Source organism: Miscanthus floridulus, chromosome 15, assembly GCF_019320115.1.
Source record: "Miscanthus floridulus cultivar M001 chromosome 15, ASM1932011v1, whole genome shotgun sequence".
NCBI lineage: Eukaryota > Viridiplantae > Streptophyta > Magnoliopsida > Poales > Poaceae > Miscanthus > Miscanthus floridulus.
In genome coordinates this window covers 79,112,170-79,139,461 of record NC_089594.1, presented here as the reverse complement: position 1 = coordinate 79,139,461, position 27,292 = coordinate 79,112,170, and positions in this window count along the sequence as shown.

Genomic DNA, 27,292 nt, shown 5'->3' with positions numbered 1-27,292 from the left:
AGACGCCACACCTAACAGAAGCATTGGGAAGAAAAAAAAAGAGAGGACAAAAAACAGGAGAAAAACATTTGTCCTGTTTTTAGACACATGTTAAGGGCGTCCGCAATGATGCTAACTACGTAGTCATACGTAAAGGTGAGAGAGAAAAGCAAAGACTATTTTATACATTCTTATTTTTCTATGTACTATTAGACTCACATACTTCTCTCTTAGATTCTTGAACTACGTAAAATAGATTAGCTATTTGTTCATTGTTAGTGACTACTTTTTTCTATTTTTTCTCTGTCCATGTTAGAATAGCTAGCCAAATAGCTAGCTGCTGGGGACGCGGAGGTTCACTCTTGCTAACGAGACCACGGGAGCCGGGAGCAGCATGCGGCGGAGAGGGAGGAACTGGATGCCGAGCAGAGGATCCTCGTGGAGCTGGCGGCACGGAAGGATGCCGCTGCTTCGAGTGATTTGATGGGCGTCTTCCTGGGCTGGGCAGCCCACTTGATTAGTAGCTTATCCTGTTATTTTCTTTTACTATTCCTTGTATTTCAGACTTCAAAATATATTACATAGGTCATTCAACTTTGTCTTAAGTTATACTACTTTTCTATCTTTGATCGATTTTAATTTTCAAATTATAGGTCAACATCAAATTAGTAGTACGTACGTTTTTTTATTGACATGTACATGTGTTATACATATTGTAGTCCCTTTGAATGGAATATATATATATATATACACGTAGCGCTATGATGCAATAGCCAAATTAGGCCTTAATAAACTTCTATGAATGCTCAATGTCGTCCTCCGATTTTTTAACTAACCAATTGAAATGTTAGAATTTAATTATATATAGGCTAGTTGCCCTAAAACCATATACGGGTATTTTAATAAACCTCTAAGGCACATTTATCTATGTTCCCTAATGGATTTTATTGTTTAAGATAATACCATATTGCTAGTTGACGTGGAGTACCAACCTATCATGGGAAAGATGCACCAGAACTATTATATGGTGAGCTCCTGGGTTTGGGAATCCCTAAATTGGTTAGATTTTTTATCTTCTCTCTATTGCGCCAGAGTATGTGTTCTTATCATGGGTCACCTTCAAGCCAATACAAGCGGTGTTGCTTTGACCATTCTTTTGTCAACATTGTTATCAACAACATCGCTCCAACAATCGTCCTCTCACCTCGTCGGTCTGCCCCCAGCGATCCCCGCCTGTTTTCACCTCGCTTCCCCCATGCGATAGCTGGCCTAGAAAAGGAAACCGCCATCCCGTCACTCCCCCGCGATTCATCCGTGAGACCCACTTCTGCGACCCATCTCCTCCAATCACTCTCTATCTCCTCCTAGGATCCTGCTCCAATCACGCAGGGCCGCCGCCGCACACGCCGCTACCCATCCCTGCACCCTGTGGCCGCACACGCCGCCGCTCCCCATCACCGCACCTCGTGTCCCTGCCGCAACACCATCCCCATTGCTCCTCGCCCAGGTCCAAATCCCACGGCTTGCCTTGCCGTGGATCCTGGTTGAACTAAGCGGCAGCAGCGAAGGACGCACGTGGTGCGTGCGTGGTGACCTCCATCTTGCCACGCTTCTCAATGTCGGCGGTGAAGCAGAAGTGTCGCATAGGGTTCTTGACGACGCTGCAGAAACAGTGCCAGCGACGGAGCCTCCTTGCAGCAGTTCTTGGCCTGCAAGCCCCCGAACCACATCTCCAGGTGGCTCTCCATCCTCCTCTCCGTCCTGCAGATTCTCTGGGTCCTCCCTCCGCTCCGCCTCGGGTCATCCGGTCAAGCACCAATCAGGCGTGCTTGTGTGGTGTACGACTAACTTGTAGCTGAGCCTTTTTCAACATCATTGTATGTATTAGGCATTTTATATTTAGATCTATTTATGTGTGAACAAATGATTGTTGTGGAGTCTAGAAAATTAAACAGCAATTATTTCTTGGATCTGCTTTGGTTAAACACTATGAACATCTAATTTTTTTTGTAGATTGACATAATGAATTTGATGTTGATAAAAAATCATTGATAAAAATGTACTGTACATTTTTTAAATATTTGCTAATTATTTCGGAGGCAGACATTCTTGTTTTCAGTTATGTACTATGCAATGATTCAATGGTTCGTCTCATCCATATTAAATTCCTACTGCGTAGAACCAAAGAGAGTGGTTTCAGTAGACATTCTTTACTGGACTATACTTGTGCTCTACATTTTTTCTTTTAGTATTGTAAAGTATTTTCAGTGGCATTTACGCCTACACTTTTTTTGTGAACTGCCTGCAGTTTCCTTTCATGCTTGTCATGTTCTTAAGGTAATTATAAATTGAATCACTGATGGTGTTATTAGGCATCCCAATGCAATATTGCTCATTGAATTATCAAAGAAAGAAAATTATTGTGAGGGAGTTATCATATGATTTTAAGTAGCCTATTTGATGTGCAGGGTCGGACTATTGTTAATGGGCGTGTTGAACAGGTAGCAATTAAAACCGGTGAAGATGTTGAGATCTTGGGTTTGACACAGGTTAGATCTTAATTTTTTAATGCCTGAGATCGAATTTATGTTACTATTAAATTGCTGCATGTTTATCCTACTTTCTAATGTTTGAAGTATGAGATCTTAATTTCTTTAATTGAATGAGTTGTTGGTCTATCAAATTCAGCATGGTAGTAGTTAACAGGACCAAGATGTCTTAAATTCTAGAGCTGCCCAGGTCACTGTTTTGGTTAATGGTCATGGCCATCATGGTGCAAGTGCAAGACATGGAGCTCCAACTTAGTATACAACCCACTTTTTCTTGACACTTTAGTTTTTTGGGTGATTTATTTGTAAATGTTAGACAATAACTAAGCACAAGACCAGTGCTATTATTAGTACCAACTTAGTATACAACCCACTTTTTCCTTGACTATTTAATTTTTGGGTGATTTATTTGTAAATGAAACCCATAGCTAAGCACAAGAGCAGAAAGTTCTAATTTTCCATTTTTTGTTTTTGTGATTTAGTACCCACTACAACGACATGTTGTGATGAAATTTATTCTTGGTCGCACAGTGGTCCCTGAAGACTACAGTTACAATGGTGGAGATGTTCAAAAAGATACTAGACCGTGGAGGTCCCTAAAGACTACAGTTACCTGCAAAAGAGATGTTCAAAAACATACTAGACCATGGAGAGATAATGATGGTGAAAGGAGATTGTGCCAGGTTTTTTGCTGATCCAGAGTATCATACATGCAACTTGTGTGCAGGCTGCTAACACCATTGGTCTTCTTCTTCATGGTCTTAAGCATGGTGATGTCGAGCGTGGCCAAGTTAGCATTCCTGACTTTTTTTTATAAACAACATTACTAACTTCAAAGTGCTCTGAGAAGTTTTAGAAATATCCATTTGTCTAGAAACTGCTTTGCATCATGGTACATGGTTGCGTGATCACCAAAAGATCTATACAATTCTTTTATTCGTGATCTTTAGTCTTTGTTACACAATTTCTAGGTCTCCAATATCGAGATTGAACAATCTCTAATGTTGATGCACTGTCATTTTGTACTATTTTAGGTGGTGTGCAAACCTGGTAGTTGGTTAAGGACCAGCCATTGCAATGGACTTGTCGACAGAATATTGTCGGCAGTCCTCCGAGGGGTATCCTATGAAGGTAGATTGATCGGCAAAGGAGCGTGAGATCAAGAACAAGAAGGTAACAGAGACACACGAGTTAGATAGGTTCAGGCCGTCAATATGATGTAATACCCTACTCCTGTGGTCTGTTGGTTTGTATTAGCTATCGTATGATATTGCATATGTTTGGAGGGGGTCCCTGCCCGCCTTATATAGTTCGAGGAGCAGGGTTACAAGTCGGTTAGATCTGAGAGATAACCGAAAAGTAATAACTGATTACAAGAATCTTAGGATCATACATATCCTAATAGATCTCGTAGTATCTTTAGGATATCTTCCAGATATCTTGCAGAAGGTGCCGACCAGAGTCGTGCCCCGCAAGGCTTCGTCTTGTGGGCTGGGTCGCCCCTAAGGGCATAGCCCATGTGGTCTGTCGTGGGTATCCGGGGTCATACCCCCCCATAGCCAGTCCCCGAGCGCCATGTACCCGTAGTGCAACGTCGTCTTAAGCTTGTCTAGGCAGGTGCGAATGAAGCTGAGCAGTCGAACTCATGGTCCAACCACCATGATGAGTTGTCGAGTAGTTGTGAGCAGTTGCTGAGCAGCATGTACTGTCACCGAGCAGCTCGAACCATAGCCGAGCAACATAACCCAAGCATGGCTTGCCATAAGGGTGTAAGGAGCTGAAGTTCTGAACCAAAAAATTCTTCATAGTGGAACAAGTGTGCCCACTTAGAGTCCGACCACGAGAAAAGGAGATAGTCTTCTTCAACTTCAAGAGGCGTGGAGTCTTCCAGAATAAAGCAAGCACATTTACCGCGAGGTGAAGTGTGCCCACTTAGTCCCCGAGCCTAACAGTAGATGACATAGTCATGTGGTGCTAGGGTCCAATGTAGAAGAATAGTAAAAGACCAGCTGAGCAGGCAGCCAGTCCTCAAGTGAAGCCCTGAAATGAGAGAGAGCACATTCACCGCAAAGTGAAGTGTGCCCACTTAGTCCCTGAGCCTAACAGTAGGTGACGCAGTCATGTGGTGCCAGGGTCAGAAACATAAAAATAATAAAAAGACCAGCCGAGCAAGCGGCTAGTCCCTGAGCCGTTTACGGAGATATCTAAAAACCCAACTGTGGAGAAAAAACTGGAGTAACAGCTGTACAGTAACTGTTACCGAGCCTCAATAAATGGCAAAGAAGTCGGCGAGTGATAACCAACGGTAGCGATAAATTAGCGACATGGGATGCAGTTGTGTGAAAGCCCATGTTACAGCCCAACAAGCCACATCGGAGAATTTGGAGGGATGCAAATCACGGGAACGGTTTCCCAAAAACCCTCGAATGCGAAAGGGTGGGGGAAGTGCTTTATAACTGTGCCACCGCATCCCTCGTTCATACCTTTGCCACTTTGCCATTCCATCTTCATCCTCGACCCTCACATTTCTAGATTCGCATCCACACACGCTCCCGACGCTAGTCCTCATCCAGATCTAAGAGATAGCGCCGAAGAGGAGAGCTATGAACCCAAAGAAGGCGAGCCCAAAGAAGGCAGGAGCGGGAGCCAGTCACGACGAAGAGTGGGTGCCATCGCGCATGGGGGAAGCAGAGCTTGAGAGATTGGTGGAGGTGGGCGTGCTTCTTGACCGCGTCACTGCCAAATGGCGGCCAGCCAATGGTGAGCCCTTCCCGATGCCTAACACGGATGAAGCTGTAGTCTTCGAGGATTATTTCTGGCGTGGGTTGGGGTTCCCTATTCATCCTTTCTCGCAGGATCTACTGGAGTTCTAGGCGATTAGTCTGTGCAATCTCCAACCCAACACCATATTACACATCTTGATCTTTATTCATTTCTATGAGACGTTTCTAGGGGTTCTACCGCATTTCAACCTCTTCAGACACCTGTTCTGGTTGAAGAAGAAGGGCAGCGGTGGATCCAAGGTGGTCGGTGGTGTATATCTTTAGCTCTGAGATGGAATGGCCAGTGAGTACATTAATGTACCGCTAAACACTTCTCTAGAAGGGTGGAACTCCAAGTGGTTCTACATAAAACAGAGTCACCCTGCAATCCGCTGCGACATCCACCATATCTCGAAGAATCAGAAAAGCTGGTCGGAGAAACCAAACAGTGCTGACATGGAACAAGTAAGGGAGCTCCTCAACCTGCTTGAAGGCGTAGAGATTAGCGGCGAACTAGTGGCGTCGAGCTTCAGAGTGCACCGAATCCAGCCCTGCAAGGAGAGGCCCTACCTAGGCTTTGACTATAGAGGTGATGACGATGGGACCCAGGAGAGGACGGAATGGCTAACGAAACAAATTGTCCTAGAGCGGGCCACAGAGCTATCGCTCCCAACGCCTCATTTAGCTGGCCAAAGCAAACGAGGGCCTTTAACTATATAAATCCACCTTAGGTAACCATCTCGATTGTTTTTGTCGATACTTTTAATCCTGAAGCATAGTCGAGCAGTGAACTGATTCACTTATGCAAAGATCCATTCGCAGGAAAGAGCGGTGTACTTCTCCGATGTGCTGAGGGGTGATTGGCTAAGGGGTGCAGATGCCCGGCCACTGGCTCAGCCTGAGGGAGATGTGACCAGCGCTTCGTCAGAGCCCGGGGATGATCGGACAAAAAATTCACCCCCAGTATCAGAGAAAGTTCAGGGAAAAAGAGCAGCAGCAGATGAGCCGGCCCAGAAGAAGAGGAAGACGGCGGCCATCGGTCCCCTCAAACTAGGCGACATCTCGCTTGGTGGCGACCAGACCACTCAACAGTAGAGGACCACGGTGCTCGAGTGGTCGGACGATGATGAAACTTCGGTGGCTCCTCCGTCGAACACTGAAGCACCTCCGCACAGCATTCACGTGGAGGAACAAGCGAGGAGAGGCAAAGAAGTTCCTGAGCGGCAGATGATGGGAGTCCCCAAGTAGTAGACGACGGGAGTCCCTACACAGTAGGCGGAGGGAGTCATAGAGCGGCAGGCGGCATAGAGGCCAACGGTGGAGGAAACTGGACCTCCACCCTACAGTATGGGAGTTGACCCCGTGGCCATGCCTGGGTGTTCGGGTAGGCGTCACCGGTTCAAGAAATTGTTCCAGCAGACCAAACTGTAAGTATACTTTCCTTGGAGTTACTTTGTTGTCATTTCTTAGCTTTTTGGCGCTTGATGAACTGATCTGATGTAGAGCAAAATGTGTGGAGGGTCTAACCCCATCAGTCTAGACTGCCGAACCACCGAGGGCTGATCCCATGGTGGAAGCAACACCGGTAGCTACCATTCTAGAGTCCCCGAGGGCTCGACAGCCAGAGGAGGAGTCAACCACTACTGCTGGTGATCTTGGCGATGATGAACGAGCGGCGTTGGTGATGGACGGATCAGCGGTAGTGCCCGAGGCAACGGCAGGAACCGCCGGGTCTTTGGGAGCAGAGGCTGGAGTTGCCGACAATGCGCCAGAGTCTGGGGCGGTGAAGCCAGTGGTGTTCGAGGAGCAAACGGCGCTTCCTAAGGCGTGCAGGGCATGGTCAGAGCCGCTATCTGGCCACGGAGCCTCCTGGGGGTGCCTCGAGCTGCAGCGGAAGAGGACGAGGTGGAGGAGACCGAGGGCGCTGAACCTCGACCCCAAGCTATCCAAATCCTCCACAAGCGTGGTGATGAGGTGGTGGTTATCGAGGATGAAGACACCACCAAGGAGATGATGAGATTGAAGACCGCCCTCGCTGGAGTGATGAATCAAATTGAGGTCAGTACTGCATCTAGAGTGATCATCTTTGATGTTGGAGATCAAAGTTCATCATTATAATTGTGTATTTGCAGGGGATAACTTGGACTACCGAGTAGCAGCACCTGCTGATAAAGAGGATGGAACCCCTCACTGAAGAGAACGGAAAACTCAGAGAGGCGATGAACCTAATGGAGAGAAACATCCAGAGAGCCCAGCGCGAGCGAGACCTTGCTGAGTCCAATGCGCGAGATCTGGAACACCAGAAGGGGGTCCTTCCAAGCAGCTAGCGGCTACGTCCAAGTAGCTGCGGAGCAAGTCTGAGGAGCTAGCGAGTGCCTCCACACAACTAGAATAGACTTCCGAGCAACTCATAAGTGTATCCAAGCATAAAGCAGGTATGGTATATCGATGAATGTGCTTTGTATTACTGAACAGCCATATTTTTAGCGATGACTGTTGTGCTTGTAGAGCAAAACATGGAGCTCAACCAGCTGCGCCAAGCCCTCGAACAACTCCGAGAGGAGAAGGTGAAGGAGATAGGGTGAGTAGATAAACTGGCCGAGGAGTTGAACGGTAAGTACTCCTAGGTCGGAGTTAATGCTGAAGTAGTTTCCTTTCTTGACGGAACTTTGTAATGCTTGCAGACTACCATCGGAGGGTCAAAGCGCAATTCGATGTGCTAGAGTAGGACGCCCGAACATAGAGGGACAAGTTTGACGCCGTAGTTGCCGGAGTGAAACCAGTGCTCGACTGCATCGACCTAGAGGTGACTCCTCAACCTGACGGCAGGCCGCCGCGCCTAGACATTGACATCAAAAGGTGCAAGACAGCATGGGAGAGCTTCAAGAACTTCAATCATGACGCCGTTGTTACCGGCATTACTCATGCCCTTGCGGTGGTTCGGTCCCACTATCAATCCGTTGACCTTCCGGCGATAGGGGGTGGATTCACCGAAGGGCTAAGCGAGGTGGAGACCCAGCAGCTAGAGGATGAGGTGGAGGATGCGGTGAGAAAGCTGGCCAGCGACATCGACCTATTTGGTGAGACGAGCGGTGATGACGAAGCTCAGTGATATGCTCGGAGATTATCATCTGTAATTTCTAGACAGTGTAGTTAGAACGTGCAAAAGCGCAAAAAACACTTATGTATATGATAAATGTTATACGGTGCATGTGTACGCAGTTAGCTTGTATTTTGGTGAAAAAATCTTCATAGTTTTAACCATAACGCAATTATATGTAGTACAAGTAGCGTCCAAGCAGTTGGTTTGCTACTGAACCCCATGGCCTCGGCTAGCCCATAGTCCATAACGTCGAGCGCGGAGCCCGTGCATGTGTAGGAGGAATAGACATGATCAAGGAACCACAGCCGACCACCCATAACGCAGAGCATGGAGCCCGTGGCATGTGTAGGGAGATATCAAAGACTGGGCCTTCTCCATAGAGAACAGAGCAGAACGTGTGTTGCTCGATGGTTATCGAAATAACTTGGAGATATAGGTAGTATAAGCGGTGTCTGAGCAATTAGTTCTGTGCTGAGCTCTTGGCCTTGACTAGCCCATAGTCCATAATGTCAAGTGCGGAGCCCGTGGATGTGTAGGAGGAACAGGCGTGACCAAGGAACCACGGCCGACCACCCATAATGTAGAGCATAGAGCCCATGGCATGTGTAGGAAGGGATCGAAAACTGGGTCTTTTTCATAGAGAACAGAACAGAACATATGCTGCTCGCTGATCGGCGAAAGATCTTGGAGATTTGGAGAAAATGTGTTCGGCGATTCGGAGAAAACATGTTCGGCGATTTGGAGAAAAACGTGTTCGGCGATTCGGAGAGAATGTGTTCGGCGATTCAGAGAATACGTGTTTGGCGATTTCATTTTGGAGTTCGTCATGGAGTGGCATGGAGCCCGGCGACCATAAGTGGAGATTTAAACCATAATGGAGAAAAACTGGAGACAGATTATGGAGATCAAAACTTTATTCAACATAAAGTGGAGAGTACATATCTGGAGCGTTTCAAGGATAGAAACATATATGGTGCTCGATGTGCCATGAGTTGGGAACATCGATTCCATCTAAGTAACATAGGCGATAAGACCCTAGTCGGGTGACCTCTTTGACGATGTAAGGCCCTTCCCAAGGGGAGGAGAGCTTGTGCATCCCTTCGGTTTTTTGTTTTCTATGGAGAACGAGGTCGCTGATAGCAAATGAACGACCTTTGACATTGCGGTTGTAGTACCTCCACAAGCCTTCTAGATATTTGGCTATGCGGACGCAGATGATTAGGTGTTCTTCCTTGGCCCTATCGATGTCCTCTGTCCGAACAGCTACGGCCTACTCTTCATCATAATTTTCCACCCTAGGTGCTCAAAAGGCAATATCCGCTGGTAGTATGGCTTCTGAGCCATAGACCAAGAAGTATGGAGACACACCGGTGCTGTGACTAGCTTGAGTATAGAGTCCCCAGACTACAGCTGGTAGCTCCTTGAGCCATCTGCCTGGGTGCTTTTCTTCTTTTTGATATAGTCTCTTTTTTAGGGCATCAAGGATCATGCCGTTTGCTCGTTCGACCAGGCCGTTGGCTTTAGGATGAGCAACGGAGACATATTTAATGGAGATGCAATGGTCTTCGGAGAAGTCCCAAAAGTGATGGTCAGTAAATGTAGTTTCGAGGTCGGTGATGATGCTGTTCGGGAGACCGAATCTGTGGATGATGTCTTCGAAGAGCTCGACTGCTTTCTTTGCAGTAGCTGAGACGAGCGGTTTATACTCAATCCACTTGGAGAACTTATCAATGGTGATGTATACATACTGGAAGACACTTGGCACTGGCTTAAAAGGGCCAATCATGTCTAGTCCCCAGCATGCAAAGGGCTAGGAAGCTAGAATGGTCTGCAGTTCTTGTGCCAGCACGTGTATTTGCTTAGCAAAAAATTGGCATCCTTCATAACGTCAGACGAGGTCTTCTGCATTAGAGATGGTCGTGGGCTAGTAAAAACTAGCTCAAAAAGCTTTGCTGACCAGTGTTCTCGAAGCCATGTGGTTGCCGCAGGAACCAGAGTGAATTTTGAGAAGTAACTTCACTCCATCTTCTTGGATGATGCATTTCTGTAGAATCCCTTCCTTGGCACTTTTCCTCATCAAGTTGTCATCCACCAGCACATAATGTTTGCTTTGACAGATTAGGCATTTAGTTTCAGTCTTATTGGTGGGTACTTCGGCGCTGGTAAGGTACTTGATGAATTGTTCCCTCCAATCGACGGCTGGTGAAGGTACCGCCAGTACCAGCAACTTAGCGGGGGGAACTTCCTGAACTTCCTTATCATCTTCAATGGATGGTGCTAGGAGACCTTGAACGAAGACCTTTGGCGCAATCATGGCACAAGAAGAGCCCAACTTCGATAAATGGTTGATGAGCTGATTCTGGTCGCGTACCATGTGGTGGTACTCGATGCCATAGAATTTTCCTTCAAGCTTCCTGATTTTGGCACAATATGCATCCATCTTCTCGCTAGAGCAAGACCAGTCTTTGTTAAGCTGGTTGATGACCAGCGTAGAGTCCCCATATACCATGAGGCATTTGATGCTGAGCTCAACGGCTGCATGAAGTCCATGGAGACATGCTTCATATTCGGTGGCATTGTTGGAGGCCAGAAAGTGTATCCGAAGGATGTATCAGAGCTTATCCTTGGTCAGCATAATGAATAGAATGCCCGCACTAGCACCATTGATGTTAAGGGCACCATCGAAGTACAACACCCAATGCTCGAGGCAGGTGGCGATGATGGGCTCTTGGATCTCGGTCCACTCAGCGACGAAATCAGCAAGCGCCTAAGACTTGATCGTAGGCCTGCTTCTGAATTCAATGGAGTAAGTGTCGAGCTCGATAGCCCACTTGATGATACGGTCATTGGCCTCTTTGTTATAGAGGATGTCCCCCAGAGGGAACTTGGTGACCACGACGATCTTGTAATACTCAAAGTAGTGATAGAGCTTACGCGACGTGATCAAGATGGTGTACAGCAGCTTCTGGACCTGAGGATAACGAGTCTTGGGCTCATTAAGAACCTCACTAATGAAATATACTAGATGTTGCACCTTATAGGCATGCCCAGCCTCCTCACATTCGACCACAATTGTTGTGCTGATGATGCGAGAAGTAGCGGTGATATAGATCAGGAGAGTTTTGTCTGGTCATGGTGCCATCATGCTCAGAGGCCTTGTGGAGTTTGAAGAAAGGTAGCCCTTTTTCACCAAGGCGCGATATGAAGCGGCTTAAGGCAGCCATGCAGCCTGTAAGCTTCTATATATCCTTGACGCATGTTGGCTGTTTCATGTTGGTGATGGCAGAGACCTTGTCAGGATTAGGTTCAATGCCACGAGCGCTAACGATGTAGCCCAGCAATATACTAGATGGAACTCCAAAGATGCACTTTGAAGGGTTCAACTTCCATCGGTACTTTTTTAGGTTGGCGAATGTTTATTCGAGATCGACGATAAGATCATCTGTGGTTTTGGACTTGTCAACCACATCGTCGATGTAAGCTTCAACATTGTGGCCAATCTATTGATCGAGGCACATCTAGATAGCCCTTTGATAAGTCACCCCGGCATTCTTGAGTCCGAAGGATATGGTGGTGTAGCAATACACACCGAAGGGCGTGATGAAAGATGTCTTGATCTGATCTTCTTTCTTGAGGGAGATCTGGTGATAGCTGGAGTAACAGTCAAGGGAGGAGAGCAGTTCACATCCAGTGGTGGAGTCTACAACCTCGTCTATCCGAGGCAAATCGAAGGGGTCTTTAGGGTAGTGTTTGTTAAGATCAGTGTAATCAACGCACATTCTCCATTCTTTATTCTTTTTTCGAACAAGAACAGGGTTTGCTAACTACTCAGGATGATACACTTCTTTTATAAATCTGGTAGCTAAGATCCATTTTATTTATACCCTAATAGCCTCCTTCTTGTCTGGCGTGAATCGGCGGAGTTTCTGCTTGATCGGTTTGGCGGTTGGCAAGACATTAAAGGAGTGCTCGATCTTCTCCCGTGGTACCCCCGGCATGTCAGCAGGTTTCCAAGCAAACACATTGGTGTTGGCACGTAGGAAGGAGACGAGCATGCTTTCCTATTTGGGGTCAAGGTGAGCCCCAATCTTCATGGTCTTGGAGGGGTCATCGAGGCCGAGGCCGACCTCCTTTATTTCCTTGGACTTGGCAGAGGCTCTAGCTCTAGGATCTCCATGTCGTCGGCGGACAACGTCTTGGCTTCGGTGACCACGCTGGCCATCTAGATGGAGAGGTTGGTGGCTTCGGCGAGGGGGAGACTCTCTGTCTCATAGGCATAGGTGATGGAAAGGTTGGCCCATAGGGCCAGAACTCCTATAGGCGAAGGCATCTTTAGCACCAGATACGCATAGTGTGGTACAGCCATGAACTTGGCCAGAGCTAGCCAACCAAGTACGGCATGGTAGGCGGTGTTGAAATCGGCGACATAGAAGTTGATGTGCTTGAAGTGGTAGTTGCTTGCCATGCCAAACTATACTGGTAGGGTGATCTCTCCAAGCGGTTTGGAGACCCTGCCAGGTACCACACCCCAAAAGGAGTTAGAGGGTGTGAGATCCGTTAATCCAAGGCCTAGCTCCTTTAGCGCTCCGGCGAAGAGGAGATTTAGAGCACTCCCACCGTCGACGAGCACTTTTCTAAAGAGCACCTTTAGGATGGTTGTGTCGAGGACGAGGGGGAAACGCCCTATGTAGGGAATGTCCACCCACTAGTCAGCCCTGCTAAAGGTGATGGGGACTTCGGACCATGGGCGATAGTTGGGGTTGGCGACAGCGTCCTCCATAGTGACATTGAGCACCCGCCGTGCGGCGAGCTTCCGCTCTCTTCTGCTCTCGGTGGAGGTGAGGCCCCCGAAGATGGTGGCAACCACCTTGTCATGGTCCTAGAAGGCATTGTCATTGCCCTAGGTGGTCGGCGACCTCTGGCTCCATCGTTGGCATCATCGTCCAGCTTTTTGTCCTAGAACTCCTTAGCCAAACCGAGGTAGTTCTTCATCTTGTGGTTGACGTTCTTATAGAGAGGGCATGGGCCATCAAGGATCTTCTTGTACTGTTCCTCTTAGTTGCACTTAGCGCGAGGTTCATTGACGATAGCAACGATGTGGTCTGGCCAGCGGTGGTGATTCTGACTAGTCTTGGGTTCTTCTGACCGATCATGGCCACTGTCATGATGATAACTATCGTCATCATGGCGGCGGTCGTTGTGGCGGTGGTCGTCGGAGCGGTCATCGTAGTGGCGTGTTGGGCGATGAGTGCTCGCATCCTCATTGAAGCGCACCTCATCTTACTTGGCGTCGGCGTACTGGTTGGCGGCTGTGATCATCTCGCCAATCCCCGTGGGTGGCTTACGGTTGAACTTAGAGCGAAGCTCGTGGTGATGGAGTCCTCAGATGAAGGCGGTGATGACCTCAGCTTCTGTGATGTTTGGAATAGAATTCCACATCTCGGAAAAGCATCGGATGTAGCTGCGGAGGAGCTCGGATGGCTTCTGGTTGATGCGGTTGAGATCATGCTTGGTTCCCAGTTGCGTATGTGTAGACATATAGTTGTCGGTGAAGACTTTCTTCAGCTCATCCTAGGATCCGATGGATTTCGGGGCAAGGCTAGTAAACCAGTTTATGACGGTTGGCGCAAGCATGAAAGGAAGATAGTTCACCATGACACTGGTGTCTCCCCCGGCGGTGCGAACAGCAGTGGCGTAAGCCTACAACCACTGTGTTGGATTCATCCTCCCTCGTAGGGCTCGACCCTAGTCATTTTGAAACCAAGGGGACCACTGATGTGTTCAGAGTGCCCTTGTGAATGTCGGGGCCCCCTCGAGGTTGTTGGCGCCATCATCTACAGGGTTGCCGCTAGCGATTGGCTCGAGGGCTGAGTCTAGGTTGCCGTACTCTTGCTCATACTCATGGCGGTGGCGTACTTCATCCTCGTGGCAACCAAAACGTCATTCGTCGATACATCATCGTGCATCTCGGAGATTGTTGAGGTGCACCTGGACGTCCTGGTCGACCTCCTAGTCATGTTGGTAGTGATGTTCAGCGTGGTTGCCCCTAGCTCCACCCTGTAGGGGTTGCCTATCATTGTGGTGCTGCTCGGTGAAGCGACTTTGGCAGCGATCGATTCTTGTGGTGACTAATCAGTGAATCAAAGTAGTGGAGTATGAAGGTCTCTGATCCTGTCGAATCTCATTGACCTAGCAGTGCGTCGCTTTAAGCATGGCAACGACCTTGGTGAGCTCAGGCATCTATAGGAGGTGGGCGAGCTCATTGGCGGCCACTGCCAGATTGGCGCTTGGAGTCTTGAAGACGTCGTGGCTGTCAACGCGGAGAAACTCTTCGTCAAGGTTGCACTAGAGTGGCCTTCCATGTGAGTCGAGCTGCTGCTCGGCCATCATGAGGGCATTCTTGTTTGCTCGGCGTTGTGCGCGGTTGACATTTCGGTTCTCACAAGCGGCACGTTCCTCCTCGGTCTCGCTGTTCTGAGGGGGGCTATCGACGCTGATGTTGAAGATCGCACCACCCTAGAAAGGAGGGAGAGGAAGTTGCTTGGTGAAGGTTTCGGTGAGGGTCTCCCTAGAGCCTTAGGACTTGGAGTCTGGATTCTCCTCTAGGATGGTCTGGAGGGACGCTCTAGAGTGTCGGCTGACGTGGAGCATGTTAACGACCGGCAGAGGCTGGTTGGCGATCTAGTCGGCAAGAGGAAAGATGTCTCCCACCTGGTCAGCAAATTTGCCCCCTAGGGCATCTTGGTAGGTGGTGGCGACATTGGTGGCTGCAACTCCTAGAGTTTTCTGAGTAGTCTCTGATAGATTTGGATTGGAGGGTGGTCAGCGCTGAACTAGAGTGTCCAGAGCCCATTCGGTGATGGATAGGCAATCGACAAGCTTTAGACTGACCCGATCAATGGATATGATTAGATCATCATTGTTGATCTACCTCCTCTAGTAGCGAGGAAGCGGGCGGTGAGTTGTTGATGAAGGTGACCTCAGAGGTGGTTCTAAGATTGGATCTACAGTCGCAGGTACGGGGATGATCGGCACAGAATTGACCTACGCCGGCTCGAGGAGCTCTCCAACTCTGTTAGCATTGATGATCTAGGAGATCGATCTGACCATGAAGATCTTGCTGGGCTACGGGAGGGACGAAGAGACTGCGGAAAAAGCCATCTTGTTCGACAAGGAAACAGCACGCAAGCCCCTACCTGGCATGCCAACTGTCGATAGAATATCATCGACAGTCGTCCGAGGGGTTTCCCACGAAGGTAGATTGATCGGTAGAGGAGCGTGAGATCAAGAACAAGAAGGTAACAAAGACACACGAGTTAGATAGGTTCAGGCTGTCAGTATGACATAATACCCTACTCCTATGGTCTGTTGGTTTGTATTAGCAATCGTATGCTATTGCGTGAGTTTGGAGGGGGTCCCTGCCCGCCTTGTATAGTACGAGGAGCAGGGTTACAAGTCGGTTAGATCTAAGAGATAACCAGAAAGTAATAACTAATTATAGGAATCTTGGATCATACATATCCTAACAGATCTCGTAGTATCTTCATGATATCTTTTAGATGTCTTGCGGAAGGCGCCGACCAGAGTCATACCCTGCAAGGCTTCATCTTGTGGGCTAGGCCGCCCCTGAGGGTGCAGCCCATGTGGTCTGCCATGGATATCTGGGGTCATATCCCCCACAGGACTCTAGGCAAGTCACAGACTTATTATCCCGAGCACATACTTGGGTATGGGCATAGGGAAGACTTGTTGCTCTCTTATCGTGGGTTCTGGCTCTTTTCGGACCAACTGATTGGAGGTGGGGCTGGTAGAGGTCTAAGCACCGCACTAAGTCTAGGACTCAGGAGCGGGGGCTTGGAGTCCAAGTTTGGACGGGGACCTAGACCCCTTGAGAGGAGAGTGGTGGGTTGGTTCTACTTGTGCCTGGGGTACAAGTGGGGCATGTGTTTTGGGGTACCCATCTCTTGTTTAAACTAAACTCCCCTACATGTATAAGTGGATTAGTAAATTGATAGGATGAACTAAAAGAATGCTTCAATAAATGTCCTATCATTTCTCTAAGCTCTTATTTCTGATCTAGAGGGTTGTCTTAAATGGTTGGTTCCTATCTATTTTTAGATGAACTTGAGGTCCGGTCGTGGGATGCACCAGTGCTGGAGCGGGCCATGGCCTTGGCGAAGGCCAAGGTGAAAGTGGCCGAGGCAATGGGAATGGCAACGGGGAGAGCCATGAGGCCCCACTTCTGTCTCCTCCTCCACCACCGCCACCACCACCTCCGATGACTCATGCGGAGATGATGGCGGAGATGTTGGCTACTCGTCGCGAGTCAGCCCATGCCATGGAGGTGTTGGCAAAGGCTATCAGTTGCTTCGCCTATGGAGGCCATGGGGGAAATGGTGGGAACGGAGGTGGTGCCCATGGTCCTGAAGGACCCTACTCTTATTAGCATTTCTTAAAGACGCACCCACCCACGTTCATGCCCATGGCTGAGCCTTTAGATGCGGAGCATTGGCTTTGCATTCTAGAGCAAAAGTTTTTGTTGCTCACCACAACTGATGAGCAGAAAGTGTGCTTTGCGGCGCAATAGCTGTTGGGATTTGCTAGTGCATGGTGGGACACATTTAATGCCATACAGCCGGTGGATCATCGGGTGACCTGGTAGGAGTTCACTATGGCATTCAAAGAGTATTATATTCCTGCTGGTGTTCTAAACAGGAAGTTGATAGAATTTCTGGACTTGAGTTAAGGAAGCATGTCCGTGATGGACTATGTCAACAAGTTCAACCACTTGTCACAGTATGCTAGGACTCATGTTGATACAGATGAGAAGATGAGAGACCATTTTTATCATGGCCTCTCTTGCATCTTGCAGAAGGAATTATATACATGAAACTACCAGACATTTGGGGCGATGATGAATGCTACTATTGCCATGGAGGGATTGTAGCATGACTCTCAGGCAGAATGGAATCACAAGCGGGTGGCTACTGGGTCTTCTAGTCACCACCAGGCGCAGAAGGTATAGGTTGTCAAGCGGGTGCCCTATCAATCCTCAGGTGGGCATCCGTTTCGACAGCCTCAGTAGACCTTTTAGGCACCTTTCACTTAGTATCGTGCACCTACTCCGTAGGTGCAACATTAGCAGCCCCAGGGACCATAGGTCCCACCTCATCTAGGATAAGGGAACAAGACTGGTGCTTGTTTCAAGTGTGGCAAGGAAGGCCACTATGCTCGAGAGTGTCCGCAAAACCAGCCTACACAATCAGCTTAGCCCTCAGCTAACTCCCGCCTGATCAAGCGAATAGTTATAAAGAAGAAAGTGCCAGTGAGCCGATCTAGATAGGTTAATTTCACAGAGGCTGAGGAAATATTGCAAAATGAACCAGTGATGGCTGGTATGTTCACCATTGATTCCCATCCAACTTATGTGTTGTTTGATTCTGGTGCATCACATTCATTCATGAGCATGGGGTTTGCACACTGACACAATATATCTCTTATGACTATACCTTTTGCCTATAGAATCAGAACTCCAAGTGCATAGTTGTGCGTTAATACTCAGACGGACACAGTGGGCTTAGTGTTAGCCACTCATACTTACCATCTCTAGTTCATGGTGCTGCCTGGGCAAGGCATTGATGCAATTCTAGGAATAAACTGGTTGTGTATATATGGGGTAGTCTTGGATCTGAAGTAGAGAGTTGTTGAATTACGACTTCATTCTTCTGAGGATAGGATGTCTCTTCTTATGCCCTCATATCTAGTCTTACCTGTTGCTGCTTGTCGGTGTTTTGAGTAAACACCAACTAGTAAATTTGTATTTGTTACATGTTAGGCCCGGATGGTGTGCTAAAAGACACAAGGTTTATACTGGTTCGGGCAGAATGTCCCTATGTCTAGTTTGCTACTGCTACTCATGTTATTAGCACTAAAAGGTTTGTAGTAGGGGGTACAAATGGTCAAGAGAGGGACAGGTCCCAAGTCTCTGATGGAAAGGTCGAAAGGGTGCTGAGAGCTCAGTTGCTACTTAGCTATGTGTGAAGTGGTGTGTAATGTGTTGAATCGATCCATCCCCTTAGTGGGGTGCCCTGCCCTTCCTTTTATAGATCATAGGGGAGCAGAGATTACAGATGAGACAAAGAGGAAAAAAAACTAGAGGCCAAGAAGGTCCTTCGAAGGTGTTGGGTCTTCCTTTTCTTTTGAGCCTGTCCTACCGACATGGTAGATGGTGCCAGGGATAGCGTGTTCGCTGATCTTGATAGGGCCATACTTTGGCTTCATTCAGCAAGTGGTCACGTCCTATCCCACTCCGATGGGCGGCGCGGTGCACTAGGGTGCCAAACCATGACCCTACGGGGAGCAGATGGCATAGAGACCCCATGTTTGTTACTGTAGATGACATGAGTTTCCTCCTGGACCATAGTGGTTGTCGTATGTTTCCATCAGGATTCATGTTTGAGGGAAAATCCTAGCGCCCATAACACTGTAGGACAAATATCGGCGCCCACAACACTATTTGGGCTCTGACATGCCTAGAAGGGCCTAAAGCGCCCATCTGGTCATATCCTGATGGTACTTTCCTATAGGTGTGTAGGGCATGGTCCTCAATATTGTGGTTGACTTCAGTGCCCCGCCTTATCTACATGTGTAGTTATGAAGGAGTAGCGCACGGACGTCGAGCGAGGTGGAGTCCGCCCTAAGACATCGAGTGAGGCAGAGCCCAACCCCTGGACGTCGGGTGAGGTGGAGCCAGCCCTTGGATGTCAGGCAAGGCAGAGCTAGCCCCTAGACATCAGGTGAGGCAGAGCCAGCCCCTAGATGTTGGGCGAGGCGAAGCCAGCCCTCGATCATCGGGCGAAGCAGAGCCTACCCTTAGACGTCGGGTGAGGCGGAGCCCACCCTCAGACATTGGGTGAGGTAAAGCCTAGCCCCTGGACATTAGGCAAGGTGAAGCCTACCCTCAGACCTTGGGTGAGGTGGAGCCAGCCCCTGGACATCGAGCGAGGAGGAGTCTACCTTCAGACATCGGGCGAGGCAGAGCTAGCCCCTAGACATTGGGCGAGGTAGAGCCAACCCTCTGTCAACGGGCGAGGCAGAGTCTGCCCTCAGTCCTCAGGCAAGGCGGAGCCAACCCCTGAATGTCAGGCGAGCCGAAGCTAGCCCTTAGTCATCGAGCGAGGCGGAGCTAGCCCTCGGACATTAGGTGAGGTGGAGCTAGCCCTCAATCGTCAGGATAGGCAGAATCTACCCTCGGACATCGGGTGAGGGAGAGCCTGCTCCCAAACATTGGGCGAGGCAGAGCCAGCTCTCAGTCATCGAGTGAGACAGAGTCTGCCCTAGGATGTCAGACAAGGTAGAGCCTACAACTAGACGTCAGGCAAGGCAGAGTCTGCCCCTAGACATCGGGCGAGGTGGAGTCCAGCCCTCAGGGGTCAGGCGAGGCAGAGCCAACATTTGGCTATTTGGGCAAGAAGTGCAGTTCCGTTCTTGTCTGTGTGAAAGCATCAATGTTTGATGGTTATTAGCTCCTCCTCTTTGGGTACCTCGGTATTTGGTCCCTAACAGTAGCCCCTGAGTCCTTGGGTGATTCGGATAGAATTGCCCGGGGGGTATTTTGATTCGCCAGAGGGTGCGCGCGAGCACACCCGTCAGGTGTAGCCCCTGGGTGTTTCGGATAGAATCATCTAGGGGGTAATTCAGACCATTCATGGGTATGACTGTGAGATTTGGTGGTTTTGCTAGCCGGATAGCTTAAAGGGAACCCTGGTATCCTGTTCATGGGGATTCGTCTAGGGTTAGCCCAGTTGAGATTCGATCGTGGATCGAGACTCCCTTGAGGCTTGTGCGCCTGAGTTTTGGCCGCTTGCGAGCCCATACCATTGTTGGGATGGTCGTCAAAACCATTGGGCCAGCCCTCGAACTCCTAGGCACAGGTGGGTCAGAGAAACATTTTTTGACTCATATCCCTTCTGTGGGAAAAGAGTCCTGGTCTGCCTGGGAAAGCGAAACGTCCGACGTGATTTTGGTGGGAAAGGATAGGGATTATGGTCGCATATCTTGCATGGTGACATGGTGGTGAATCGTGGCGGGCGCCGAGATCTAGGCGAACAGTTGCCTTCCTCGCATCCATTGCCCCTATAAAACCAAAGGGTTCACCCCTAGGGTTTCGTACATTGCCTCCTTGCCTTTGCATCTACAACCTCCACCGCCAATCACCTAAGCCTCTCGCATCCGTATCTTAGCCACTGTCAAGTTCGTATCCATCCACGCCAATAGTTTAATGGAGTCATGGTGTAGATTCGATGTCACCCTCTAGTACCTGGAGGGCCTCATTCACCGCAGCCTTCTTCATGCATGGACCACCACCGAGGAGTGGTAGCTACCCGGCAATGAGGACATGTCATCACTACCCGAAGGCTATGTTGTGTCCTTTACTCACTTCCATGAGCATGGATTCACCACCCCTGCCCAAAAGTTCCTTCGGGGGTTGCTAAATTACTACAATGTGGAGCTGTAGCACCTTACTCCCAATGGGATTCAGCACATTGCAGCATTCGTCACCCTATATGAGGGGTTCTTGGGGATTAGTCCCTACTTCGACCTATGGCGGCACTTCTTCACCATCACCCTCCTAAAGAAGCGGGAGAAGAAGCAAGAGCTAAGCGTGCCAATGGGATGCGCTGGCATTTAGCTTCGCAACAACTGGGTCAATGAGTACCCGCCAATGCAACTGTTGACCTCCAACAAGGAGTGGCACTCGCATTGATTCTACATCAAGAACAATGCGGTCACCCCCTTGCCAAAGTTCATCGGGTGCCTCATCAAAGAGGTCCCAGAATCATGGAGGAAGTGGGGGGTTCTAGAGAAAGACAAGAAGAAAATCAAGGACCATCTCACCGCCATCTGAATCCTAAAAGAGAGGGGGTGAAGGGGTTAGGGATCATCGGCACCTATCACACTTAGAGGGTCACACCACTAATGAAGCACGCACTTCCCCTACACATGATGGTGACCGAGGCATCACTCGAGGGGACGGCGCTCACCGAGGGAGCGCTCTCCCCCTTCGAAGTGGCGCAGCGCATCAAGGAGGCGATGGAGCCTTCACGGGATGATGCTGGTGCCACTCTTGATTTTGTGTGTCCGGTGCTGGGGCATCCCCTAATGCGGCCGGAACTAGGGTACCTAGACTTCGTAAGTTCTCTTTCCGCGTGCCTCCTTTTTAATTAAACTCCTAACCCCTTGATGCTAATATTGAGATTGCGAGACCAGTCGAAGAGACTTGACTTTATGGATCGCTTAGCCCTGCTACCAAAGGACCCACTCATGGTGGCGGTGAATCACACCACGGCCGAGTGGTAGAAGAAGACGAAGGAGGTTGAGAGGAAAAAGAAGTAGTAGAAACTACAGGCACAGGAGCGAGGACAGGAGACAGACAGTGATGATGACGATGACGATGAGGAAGATGATGAGGTAGTTGCTGACGCCGAGTGAGATGACCTAGAGAGTGAGGATACGCTGATAGGTACCCACTCGTCTATGTAGGGACCCTTCCCGTTCCATGCAGGGGAAGTGAGTCTGTGAGGCCGGCGGAGATAGGTCAAACCGTCGGCCCATCCTTTGGACCAGTGGGAGCGGGTGGCTCTACCGCTGTGCCTGAGGTGCCATCGGAGGGAAGTGGCCCTACCACTATGCTTCTAGAGGCAGCAGGGGTGGGCGGATCTACCGCCATGCCCGAGGTGCCAGTGGATGGGGGTGGCTCCATTGCCGTGCCCCAAGAGCTAATAGGGGCGGGTGGATCAGCTGCCATGCTCGAGGTGCTAACAGAGGGGGTAGCCCTACCGCCATGCCCCTAGAGGCAAGGGAGGCGAGCCCCTCTGCTCGGGAGTAGGGGGCAGGCTCAAAATGGTCCCGCCCCTATGAGGTGAAGCAAAGACCTACAGGTTCGTCCCCCAAATGGCCCTACCCAATAGCACCGATGTAAGCCACTAGTTCCTCTGCTTTTTCTCTATTTTCATCATGACTCATGTTTTTGTGTTCTTGCAGCATCTTGAGGCGGCATGGTTTTTTGGCGGTGGCGCCCAAGAAGAGCATCGCCATTCAGGTGAGACGGGGCCATCGCCTGATGTTGCTCCTATTTTGGGCAGGAGCAAAGCCGATGTTGTGGCCTCATCGATCAGTCAGGCATTGCCCATGCCCTCGATGGGTCAAGCAGATGCCAGGGCTAAAGGAGCACCCTTGAAGGTCTCTGAGCAAATGGTGGCAGAGGTGATTCTACTGCCTACGTCAAAGCAAACGGAGCTGCCACTCACACTTGTGGCGCCGTCTATGGTGGGAACGACACCGCAAGTCGAGGCCCCGGTGTCGCAAGCTAAGGTGGCCATGACTATGACAAGCCATGCATAGCCAGATGTAGCCATGGTGGTGCCCGAGGAAGTGGCACAATCCGTGCCACTAGTGGCCTAGGTGACGGCGCCCAAGGCAAGCCAGACGAAGGGGAACATGGCCAAACGGTCCCTGAGCATCATGGTAGAGGTGGAGAGGACCAGCAGGGGGTTGCCCTTGGCCTAGACATCGGGGAGCAGCCGCTCACCCACGCGGGGTGAGTCGCTGCTCTAGTGGATGGATCCTAAAGACCCAACATCGATTCTCTTCTAGCTCGATGATGCTATAGAGAGCATAGAGCGGAAGAGTCTCAACAAGGGGATCTTGGCTATGATGGAAGTCCTAAACCAAGCTAGGGGCATCCTGGGCAACGTCATCATTCTGACTGGCTGGGTATCTGCTTAATCTCCCCTCTCGCTTTCTTCTTTCATCACGTATTTTTGTGTTTTTGACATTGATCTTCTTTTTAGTCCCTTATCGCTCATAGCCGGGAGAAATCATGGTTCCTTCGCTAGCAGAAGGTGGAATGGGACCGCCTCACTAAGGAGGCCTGGCTGTGTGGAGATGTGAGCACCTAGCTAGCTGCCACCCAACAGCGGGTGGTTGAGCTAACTCCCCTAGCCGAAGAGGAGGCCAGTCTCCGGCAGCAGGAGGCCAAGGCACATTGGGATGCAGAGGATGCCACGGGGATGTTCTTGGATCTATTGGTGAGGGCACGGCTAGACGAGGAGGAGGCCACCAGAGTCCAGAAGGAGCGGGATGAGCTACTCTAGAGGGACACCGAGGCTCGCTAGTGGGCCCTGACCTCCTTACCGAGGTGGAGAGGGAGTAGGAACTCAAGCTAGGAGCCGAGGAGAGGTCCGTGGCCCTGCAGCAGATGGTGAGCCTGGATGCCAAGGTGATAGCTTGGCTATGCAAGGAGCAGGACGAGCTACGCTAGACTGTGGAGAGACTCTACTTGGAGCATGGTGCGGCCCACGAGGAGCGCAACCAGGCCATCTATGAGCGCGACAAGGCGTGTTAGGAGGTCATCTCCCTCTAGGCTGATCTTGGAACTATGGTAGCCCGATGGCTGGAGGCCGAGAGTGTTTCTGCTAGGCTGGTCATTGAGCTGACCGAGACATGGGGGATCCTTCAGGCGGAGAGCGATGAGCATAATCTCCTGCACGCTGTCATTGGGGTGGTGTTCGATGACCTAGGGGTGGCGCGGCCAGAGGGAACCCACCCGCTTGCGGCCTCTACTACCGTAGACATCATGGCACGGGTGCACTAGCTTGAGGAGGATGCTTTTCATGCTGGGATCACCCAAGCCTTTGCTGTTGCCCACTCTCATTATGCGGAGAGCATTGACTTGGAGACAATGAGCATCGGCTTCATGCCTGGCTACGAAGCCTCCGAGCTGGATGAGATCGAGAGGACCATGACTCCTATTGTGTGGAACCTGGCGAACAGGATCAAAGACATAGTGCTCCCCTAGAGGGGATAGTTAGTCGAATGGGTCCGATAGACATTATCTATAATCTATGGACAAGTGTCGACCCTTTTGTATCTTAAAAACATATTCATAATTTCATTTTGTTAGGCAAATTTGTAATTTTGTTTCATTTGGTTGAACTTGCTTTCTTCCCTTTTTGCATTCGAGAAAAAATGGGCTCATGCAATCTGACCCTTCCATTCATTAAGACCATAGGGCCCGAGGAGTATAAGAGGGAAACTTTGATTATGCTGGTGAGCAAGGTTACCATAGCCATTAGGGTGTGGGTGTTTTGTGGTCTGACCGGGCACGCTCGGTTATTTGTTCCCATAAACCTTGCCACTAACCTTAACATGAGGAAGAGGTCTGATGCAGTGACTTACCAAAAAAAGAGGGTATTTATACCTTTATTAGCCCCTGAGTGAGATCCAACCCCTTGTGGTTGCTGGGGTCGAATGTCACTGGACACCGAAGAGAGGATAGCGAAACTACTCTTGTATTCGCACGTACCTCTTCCTTAGGATTTTAGCTATCGTTCTACGACCGTGCGTTTGGTCTCATTGCAAGCCCAACCTTCCCTGAGCCCCCACACATGGCAGGGATTCGGTCAAGGGTCGACTCGCCTTTGTGACTATCGCCCCATCCATGGTTTTTGCAACTAGAGGGGTTGAGGCAACGTCACTTGCCTCAATGGCTCGAGTGACGTGCTTGATGAGCTCGCTAACGGGGGTGTTCGAATGAAATCTAGTCTAGTTGCTTGCGATAGGGTCAGCAAAGCCCTCGGGTGGCATTTCGTTGCACCTTAACCCGCCTTCCAAGAGATTCCCCCTCAATGGGGATTCTATGGGCTCGGCTAAAGGCTAGATCGAATGAGAAGGTTGAGATGACCCTATCTGTCTCTATGCAGGTTGGGCGTAGGTGACTAAGGCTCATCTGCATTTTTCTCCCCTAGCTCTTGTTCGACGTGAGGAGGCCTCGAGCCCTTCATGGGCCAGCCTTTGAACCTCGGTCTCTTGATCTAGGATCGGGTGGCTCAAGCCCCCGAGCCCCTTGGGGTATGACAGGGGTTGACCATGTTTCACGCGTCACCCCATCCTTGGTTTTCACAACCGGAGGGGCTGAGCTAATGACACTTGCCTTGACGGCTTGAATGATGCACTCAATGAGCTCAATAACGGACATGTTCGAGTGGAATCCGGGTCCATCATCCGCTAATGGGGTCAGTAGAGCCCTCATGTGGCATTGCACTACTTCTTAACCTGCCTACCGATAGATGCCCGAGCCATTCGATAGGCTTGGATGGCCTGTTGGCCTCTCCTCGATAGAGATTATGGGCGTTTTGGCTCAAGGTTAGAATCGAACATGAAAGGTCAAGATGTCCCTATCTGCTTCTGAGCAGGGTTGGGCAAGGCCGCTGGAGCATCTCAGTTTTTGTTTCTGTCTCTCAGCGGCGATCCGAGCCATTCGATCAATTTTGGTGACCTGACAGCTTCTCCTTGAAGGAGATTCCACAGGCAAACCCCTTCGAACCCTTCTTGAGAAGGTGGATGCTAAAGCTTGGGGTGACAGGACAAAGAATTCGATCACGTTGGTGAACAAAAACATCATAGCTATTGGGGCATAGGGTCCAGCGGCTCGACCAGTTTTACTCAAATTTTTCACCCGCACACCATGCTTCTAATTTTTAAACATAAGGAGGGGTCGGGCAAAGAGAATGTCTAAACGAATAGACACTCTCGGTAGCCCCAAGCGATGTCTGCACCCCTAGCGTTGCTAGGGTCAGAGGCTTGGTAGTGAAATTGATTTGTAAAGTAAGTAAATAAGGGTGCTTATCTTTCGACGGCCGTGTGGTTCCTCAATCCCGCCGCTCAGGGTTCGCCTGGGCCATCCGATCAACTTAGGAGGTCTATTGGTCTCCCCTTGGTGAAGGTTCTATTGTTGGGCCCTTCCAGGTCCTACCTAGGAAAGCAGAGAGCCACCTGCATGCGGCTACGTGTTGTTTCTCACACCCAGCGTACGGTAGTGGTGGGCCATGCCCAGGCCATGTCCTATTTGACCCAGCACCGTCTCATCGAGCAGGGCACGTCCTGTCGGTCAAGACGCGTCCCATCAAATTCCCATCCGCTTTGAATAGGGGAAGGGAGAGTGTTTTTCGCCCCAACCATTTGCCTTTCTCCAACTATTGCATCTCCTCCTTAAATAGGGGAAAGAAGAGGGTTCTCGTCCCATTCCTCTGCCTACTCTTGAGTTGCTGCCTCTCCTCCTTCCTTCTCGCTGAGTGCGTTCGTGTGTCGTGGTGGTTCCTAAGTGAGAGAGGGTAATGCAAGGAAGAGGAGAACTCATAGATCCGTTCATGAATCCAGAGCGTGATGTCGAGCTGGAGGTCATCCAACGTAGATGAGATGGTGTTGGCCGCCTTCGTCGAGAAGGGGCCACTTCCGTCGAAGGAGGAGGTGCACTAGAGGGTGCTGCACATCATAAACTTTGTCATCGCCTGTGAGGCCTTCTTTGAGATGGAGCCATACGAAGGCCTCTTCCAGCGAATCTTCTAGGGGCAAGCCTTGTCGGTGGGGAAGCCGCCCAAGACTACATCGATGGGGGCTTCACCCTTGCAGTCACTCAAATTGGCCAGTTCATGAAGTTTGATGAGATGTCAGAGACATCCACCAGCCATGGCAGCCATACTTCAGCGAGCAATGTCCCCGTCAAGGTGCCGCTGTCAGGGTTGCGGCTAATCACGATGGCGTAGTCCCTGGAGGCCTCAGTAAAGACACCATGGTCACCGACATGGTGCTCGACGTTGCAGACGATGGCTCCCTCAGGGATCCCATGGAGCGGTAGGATGTTGCCGATGGAGAGCATGGCACGGCAGCCGCAGTAGTATTTAGAGTAGAACTGATCAACAAATGTAATCATTTAAGTTGTGGGGGAGGCCCCATGCAAATAGTTTTTTGTATTCCTGAATACATCAGTCCCTTTTTGTGATGAAATGTAAATAGCTTCTTATTTCTTCTCCCCTTTTGTGTAAAAAAGGTTTAGCGCA